Below are 8,402 nucleotides of genomic sequence, written 5' to 3' on the forward strand. Positions count from 1 at the left end.
ATTTTAGCTTAAGGACCCCATTTCATGGTCAAATAAATGACCACGATGAAATTGGTCAAAATTAGTTCTAGCCAATTTTAGTAAGTCCCTTAGGGGGTATATCAAATAATTAAAAAAAAATTCAAAATTTCAACTTTTTAGAATAATTTTAGCTTAAGGACCCCATTTCATGGCCGAAATAATGACTCCGACGAAAATGGTAAAAATTATCTTATAGTTCTAGCCAATTTTAGTAAAGTCCCAAATAATTTAAAAAAATCAACTTTCAAAATTTCAACTTTTGTCGAATAATTTTAGCTTAAGGACCCCATTTCATGGCCAAAATAATGACGAAATTGGACAAACTAATCCCAAAGATCTTAACATATTTAACAAAAGAAAAAATAATAACAGATTGTGTTATGGAAACTTAGAAACTTTTCCATTTGTGCGATTTATGGTAATTTTATTTCTATGTCAGAATACCAAACGAATAACAAATCTTGTTATTAGGAGAGTTTTTGAAATGTATAACATTTCCTCTTATTAGCGTGTTATTAAACATTTTCAATATAATATCACTTCAATACCAAATTTTGTTATTTTATCAGAAACTGTTTTTTCTTCTTGGAGTTAAAGTTCAGGATAAAATAATAACACTTTTTGTTATTTTAATAGGATTTGTTATTGAAATATTATTAATTTTGTTACTACCGTCAGCCCGGGGTGCCCGGCTTTGTTGACAAGCCAGAGGCGCGAATAATGACATCCCGTTCGACACAACAGCAGTGCCATTATTACCGATCGTTCGTTCTGTGGCGGGCTTCCTTAATTAGCAAAACAGATGCCGCTCGCTACTGGACCATCATCCGGAGGGAGGTTAACGATAGAGTCATCAGCAGTTGAGTCAAGTACACTGTGAAAGTGGGACGACCACTTGAAGCGGGCTTTCCAAGCTGAATGACAGTAATGTTAGATTTAGTTTACAAACAATCTTGGATTTACTGAGGATATCTAACCGGGCTCAAACAAAATCAATGAATGAAAAGTGCCCTAAGCTTCAACAAATGTTAGCAGACAACGATAGCCAAACTCATCAACAGAAGAACAACACATTACTGAGTAAGTACTACATCGTTGAGGTCGCTGATCGGTAATAATCAAGGCTGATAACAGTAATGTTACAGTACTGAGCTATTCTCTACGAAATCAGCCGGTTTCGTGTATTTTTATTTTTAGTTTTTTTTTTTATTTGTCTGTTTTCAAAAAGTATTAATTGTCTGCGTTGTTGTAACAACTTATTGAGATGTTCTGGACCATCCATGTTAAGATCTGTGGGTCTACCGACGTAACAAGTAAGACATACCTTCAGTGAGCATGGTAGACTACTTTGCTAATGTCTTGAGTTGTCCTGGGTCATTTAAAAACTCCTTGGAGTTAAAATCTGTTGGTCTACCGAGGTAACAAGCAATACATCGACGATTTTTGACCTCGAATCATACCCGCATAGCTCCAAATTGTAGATGAGACTACTCTGCTGTAATATAACTCTATTTCTGCCCGCTTCATCACTTCCAAATCACCGTGTAGGTACTTCACCACCAGCTCCAAATTCACTGCTGAAAGTGAGAACATTCTCCGTCAATTCCCAACCGCCCAGCAGCAGTGATGTCATTGGCCTGCTGTCGCACTCCAAAAATTCGCGCACTTCCAAAAGTGCCGCTCCACGTGTGTGTGTGTGTGTCGCGGTTTTAAAACAAAACCTCATTCGGCAGCGCGCGTGTTTTAAGCGCCAGCTCAGCACTACTCGGGTTTTGCGAGACCGGCCGGCTTCGACGATAAATGTGCGAGTGTGTGTGTGTGTGCATGTGGAGAAGGATTAAATTACCTCGGCACCACACCGCAGCAGCAGCAGCAGCACGCGGTTTTCCGACTGGCTTAACGCGAAAATATTTCGACAAACGGTCGTCGTACGAAGGCCATAAAGTCGCCAGAATGTGCCCGAATTTTTGCTTCGGTGAGCGGCAAAATCGATTTGGCAGATACTTTTTGGATCGCGGTTTGTTCGGGTTCGAAAATGGAGTCAAAGTATCAAAATCACGCCAATGAACCTTTTTTGGGTTAAAAATAAGCACAATTATGACTTTCAAAGAAGTGTTAAGAATTGTTTGAGATTTTGATTTTTTTCATTATTCTATTAAAAATGTTCTTACAGAACAGTTCTTGAGAAGATGATAAAAGATTTTTTTTCCTTTTTATTAGTTCTGTGAGTTTCATCAATCTTTTGAATATATAAATTGGAAGAGCTTACCAATGAAAATATTTTCGAGACTGAAAAATAGCCAAAACATGGTCAAAACCACTGTTTAATCAACATTTTTATTTTTAAAACCACTGTAACTTCACAAGGATTGAACTTAGGACAATTGTCAGTAAGAAGACTTATATGTGAAATTTTCTAAAGAATTGATTCACGCGTTCGGTTTTACAAAATTTTGATGTTTGCTCTCCCTTTCAAAAAACACAGTTTAAATGATTATTCAATTTTTTACAGATAGTTGCTTCATCCTACTTTTTTGAGTGTCTTTTTGTAACGAAAAAATCGTGGGGTCACCTTAAAATTTTACAAAAAAGTCACAAAAGTGGCGTGTTTTTTCTTTCAGTGTATTTTTTCAGAAAGCCAATCAAATTTCCTACAAGTTTTATCTTTACAATGCAACGGCTTCGAGATGCAGCAACATTTAAATTACGCAATAAAAAAAAATATTTAAAACATTCATTTTATTTATTCCTCAGCTCAGCAACCCGAGGTCCAAACTTCAATGTCTCTTAGACATTTTTATAGAAAATTTTCTGAAATTAAAAAAAAAAAATTCGAAATGGTCACTCATGGTCACTATTTTTAAAAATCGAAAAACTGCAAATATTTCGCTAAAATCCAACTTTCGGTGGCTATATTTTGAAAACGGAGCCCTTTATCAAAAAATTTGTTAAGTACTTTTCGATTGCAAATTCAATTTTGCATTAAAAAATAATGTCAAATTTGTTTTTGCATAAAACTTCGATTTTTTCCAAAAATCACTATTTTTTTCAAAAATTCATAACTCGGCTCTAACTCTAACTTTTGTTAGAAGCAAGTTAGCACAATACTGTCTTCGAGAGAGTTGTTAAGGACATTGAGGGCTATACTTCTACGGTGTTAGTTTTATAAAATAATAAAACATGAATTTTGTTATTTCAAAAATGTGAAAATGCAAGTTTCCCCATAGTAATTTCCATACAAATTTCATTCGCTTTGCGCCAATCGTGGGCTTAACCAATCGCTCCCAAATTTTGAGAGGTTGTTTGGGACCCTAAAAGGGACCCAAAAAATGTGTTGCTGAAGAAACCAATTTTCGATTCCACCCTAATGGACAGCAGCCAAAATTGTATGGAGACTTGTATGGGTGAACCAATGACGCAAAATAGCTTATTTGGTCATAGGGAAAGCCCTCACAAAGTTTAAGTCAAATAAAAAAAAATCAAAGAATAAAAATGGTCGAAATCGGCCGATTTCGTAGAGAGTTGCTCATATGCAGGGTTGTTACGGAAAAGTCGAGAAAAAATCCGCGCCAGATCCGCGCCGACCCCAAAACCCAATCCGCGCGAAATCCGCGCCATATAAATAAAAACCGCGACAAACATAGAAGAGAGTAACATAATGAATGAAATTTTAAACGAAAAAAAAAAAAATAATACAGAAGGCCGATCAGTACCGTTGATCAGTTGTGGATTCATATCCCACCTGTACCAAATGGAACCTTTTTTGCCATTTCTGAAACAATATTAGCATTTTTTTTGCAACACTTAAAATATCGTTGCTTTAAAAACAAATTCAGAAAAAATAAATTCGAAGATTAAAAAAATTAAAACCATAAAATAAATCACTAAATTATAAAATCTAGGATTTAGTACTTGATAATTCTCGCCAAAACATTACTGTGGCAAATCGAAACACGAAATTTCTATTATTTTCTTCTCTAAATTTCTCTAATCTAAAATATGACTCCGAAAATGATATTTAATAATTTAATAATTTAATAATTTAATAATTTAATAATTTAATAATTTAATAATTTAATAATTTAATAATTTAATAATTTAATAATTTATTAATTTAATAATTTAATAATTTAATAATTTAATAATTTAATAATTTAATAATTTAATAATTTAATAATTTAATAATTTAATAATTTAATAATTTAATAATTTAATAATTTAATAATTTAATAATTTAATTATTTAATAATTTAATAATTTAATAATTTAATAATTTAATAATTTAATAATTTAATAATTTAATAATTTAATAATTTAATAATTTAAAAATTTAATAATTTAATAATTTAATAATTTAATAATTTAATAATTTAATAATTTAATAATTTAATAATTTAATAATTTAATAATTTAATAATTTTGTAATTTAATAATTTAATAATTTAATAATTTAATAATTTAATAATTTAATAATTTAATAATTTAATAATTTAATAATTTATTGATAGGCACACTTTAAATGGTTAGGCGCTTATACTTACATCAAATCCTACGTATTGTACCACCCCCGGCCGAGTTAAAATGCGTAACCGGAAAAGAAGGTGTGCATGCCTGGCACGAACACTCAAAGCGTGTTCTAGCGTGTTGCTCGTACTGACTCAGAGCAAGGGTGAGATGTAGGTGTAAGGGCAGTGCGTGTTCGTCGGGAACCTAGTGCATAAGATCGGTCAAGGCCCGTTCTTACACTGAAAATTGCGAATTGCGAATTTAATAATTTAATAAATCGAATGACCAAAATCCTAGAGAACTGCTCAATTGTAATATTTTCGTAATTTTTCAATTTAATAAGTCGTTTTTTTTACGTTTTTTGAGTCTGTATGTTGTGACAATTTCAAATTATGAATTCTATTTTTTTATTATTTGAATATGTAAATTCTGAAATTTCAAATTGTTGAATTCCAGATTACTTTTTTTTTTTTAATTTTAACATTACATTTCGCTTTTAGACGGAGATTTTAGCAGATTTCTAAGTGGATTTCGTCATGTTGTTATAATTGGGAGTAGAATCAATTCTACCTGAGTCACAGAGGCAAAATTTTTTTTTTAATTTTTCAATAAACCAAAAATTTAAAAATTTAAATTTTTACATTGAAAAAAAAACATAGAAAATCTGCAAAGTTTCATAGCTTCAAATTTTTAAAATTCTGTAATTTTTTCGAATTTTGTTATTTTGATTTTAATAAAATTGGTATTTATTTGAATTGTTAAGCAGATGTTTTAAAAATAATGAGTTGTAATGTTATGTTAAATTTATATAACAAATCTCAATACATTAAAAAAATCGCTCCTTGAAGATTATTTCAAAGTTTCGTATTAAGAAAAAAACAATCAATAATTTTAGAAGAAATTTTTTTTCTTAGAAACTGATGTTTTTGCACTCAACGAAAAAGATTGAATTTATTTAATTCCTAATAATATTTTCCTTTGTAATTTGAAAGAAATTCTATCGTTCTCAATTATTTTGTTTATCAAAATTGCTATCCGCGCGAAATCCGCGCCTGAGCAAAATTAGCCAGCAAATCCGCGCCAGATCCGCGCGATACGCGCCATCCGCGCCATCCGCGCGATCCGCGCCGTCCGTAACAACCCTGCATATGTTTTGTAAATGGTTGTAACTCCTTGCATATTTTGTAATGTGATCTTTTCATACATTTTAAAAAGTAAAGCAAATATATTGATGTTTGTCATTTGTACTAAATAATTATTTATTGCAAAAAAAAAAAAATGAACAAAATCCATTTGGTAAACGCTCCTTTGATTTACTCTTTAACACTTGTAGCCCTAACGGAGTCAAACAAGTTGGAACCCTTGGAAAAAAAGTTGAAAATGCCTTTTTCATTGTAACTCGGTAGAGTTTTCACCGAGATACAGTCCTATGAAGTTGCATTTCCAACTTTTTTGACCCCTTGGTGCTTCGCATAAGTTTTGACCCCGTTGGTGCTACAAGTGTTAAAAGAATTCTGACATTGCCAAGTCAGACAAGAATTGAGCCCATCAACATCCGATTACGTGGAAAACCCCGTAACCACTCGTCTACGGTAGCTCGGCATGCATCAATGTATTGGTTCGCTCGTACAGTTTGACAGCTGTTGGTACAAATAATATCAGAAGATTTTCGAATCGATTTGATAATTTTGGTAAAGGGGCTATCCACGAACTGAATTGAATTAAAACTAGTAGCATTCATGGCATTGATTGTTTTGAAAAAGTAATCTAGAATTATGCTTTTATTTATTTTTTGTTATATTGTTTATAATCATATGATTCAAGGTTATAGTTTTCTAAAACAAACATGGTCGACAGGAATAATATCTCTTATAGCCTTAACTTTATTTATTTAACCAAAAGAATTGTCAATTATGCACTTCAAATTGACGATAAATTGAATTGTTTTACTATTGCTAAGAGAATTAAAAATATGAATTTTAACTGAGCTGTATTGAATTTATATCCTGAGAAAATCACCTTCAATAAGCTCTTCGACCAAACCCATTGAAAGAGAAATCATATGATCAATAAAAAAATTAGACGTTATTTACAATCCATCAATCAGCATTCGATTCAGACCATATCTTTATGACCCGCTAATCAAACACTAGCGAACTGGTCGCCGTTTTTTATTGCTACAAATCACGGTTGTCCAACAACACCGACACACTGTGTACACACTCATTAGTCTCTTCTCTATGGTTGCAATTGAAGCCGTACTATACACCTTCCTCCCATTGATAGACAGTCTTTCCGAGACCTCAATTTCACTTTCAATCACTCGGATAATTTCAAGTGCTGTATATTTGCACTAGTGGAAAAAGTTCAGTCCGATATAATTGAGATCAATGAAACCAATCAATCCCCCCAAGTCAATCACGGTAGTCCGGTATCACCGAGAGGTTGGTGTCACTCGCTAGCCGTAAAAATCAACAATTCAAACTCTACACGGGGAAGGCAAACGAGACTGCCATGTTACTGCTGTAGTTCGAAGCCGGGTAGCAAAATTGACAGCCTGCCAAACTGCAACAGATTTATGTATCGAGCGCGCGCGTACGCGAATAACAAGCGCACCGAATCTCTGGTGGTCAGTCAGCAAGCAGCAGTAGGCTATGGGATACTGAGGCGAAAGAAGTAAGGAATCACAGGGAAGGCTGAAACCGGAGAGGGAGAACGCTGCTCAAGGGCTTGATTCAAGAGTGCCTCGAGAATGGTTCGGTTCACCCCTTGGAAATGTTTACGAGCCTTGTTTTCTGGTACCTTTTAGCTTTGAGCTGCTGCTCTCTCCAGTGGAATCGATATCAATTCGGCAAACGGCTTGAAGAAACGACCCCGCGATGGTTCCGTTAGATCCAAGCAATGGCAGCTTTAATCGGCTGCTGCTGTTGCTGGAGTTGCTGTAGCACAACAAGTCGACGGTCACTTTGGTTCTTTGCTGCTGATGTTGACGCTACGGTTGCTGATCTTCCTCTCTGGGGTAATTATTTCAGCGCCTACTCCGACTTCACCACTTCCTCTCCAAACCAAACATCCGAAATATTTTAATTAAATCTTCGCACAATGTTATTCACCAAACTCGCGAACAACTCGCAGATTCTCCACTTCTTCGATTACACTTGATTCGCACCACTACACACGCACATTTGCAGAATCTTCTTCCTGTCGGTAGCCAACATCCGTAAACAAAACACCACTTTCAGCAGAATCCTGCCGTGTTTCTTCCGGCCCAACGTTTCGGCACACGCACACAATCACAAGCCGGGCCCTTTGCCGGAAGGGCTCGTCGCACACCAACACACCTGCACCGGCTACACCACTTTTCAGAATTCTCAAAGGGGGGCCTGTCGAATCAATAGATTCTGGGCACACAGCCGCAAGAAGATGAAGAATCGTCGTCGGCGTGTAGGTGGAAGCTGGAAGGTCGAGAATCCTCTCCACTAAACCGGTCCCAGCTGGAATACGCACACACACACACACACGCGTACACACCTGGACGCGCGCCGTACAGTCACTAGATGAGAGAGAGCCTACACTACTCCCGGCGAAACGCAACCAAAACCGAGCTGAACCTCCGAGGAACCGTTCCTGGTGCTGGCGATGGATAGACTACCTTTGCGTCCGATGAATGTGTTGCGTGTTGCGTTGCGGTGTGAATCGAGCGAGGAAAATAGAAGTTGGGAGCGAGAGAAGAATCAAAGTGAGAGAGAATTAATCGAGAGAGTACGCTGTGAGATTGTTGATGACAGGGGTTCTCAACTTGGAGTGAAAAGTGTTGATTCATTATTCATCATTTTTGTCATCGAGTTTGGTGATGTAATACGAAGACGAAAATC

The 8,402-nt window shown here is 35.1% G+C and overlaps 1 protein-coding gene across 1 annotated transcript in view; it reads right to left on the minus strand.

Moving 5' to 3' along the window:
• The window catches only part of LOC6053153, a 174,213-nt gene extending 166,039 nt beyond the window's left edge, over positions 1-8,174 (minus strand). Inside the window, exon 1 of the mRNA XM_038261324.1 lies at positions 7,330-8,174. The gene's annotated coding sequence lies outside the window, so the exon portion shown is untranslated. The remainder of the gene's footprint in view (positions 1-7,329) is intronic.
• Between the last annotated feature and the right edge of the window lie 228 nt (positions 8,175-8,402).

The sequence above is a fragment of the Culex quinquefasciatus genome, chromosome 3 (assembly GCF_015732765.1).
Source record: "Culex quinquefasciatus strain JHB chromosome 3, VPISU_Cqui_1.0_pri_paternal, whole genome shotgun sequence".
NCBI lineage: Eukaryota > Metazoa > Arthropoda > Insecta > Diptera > Culicidae > Culex > Culex quinquefasciatus.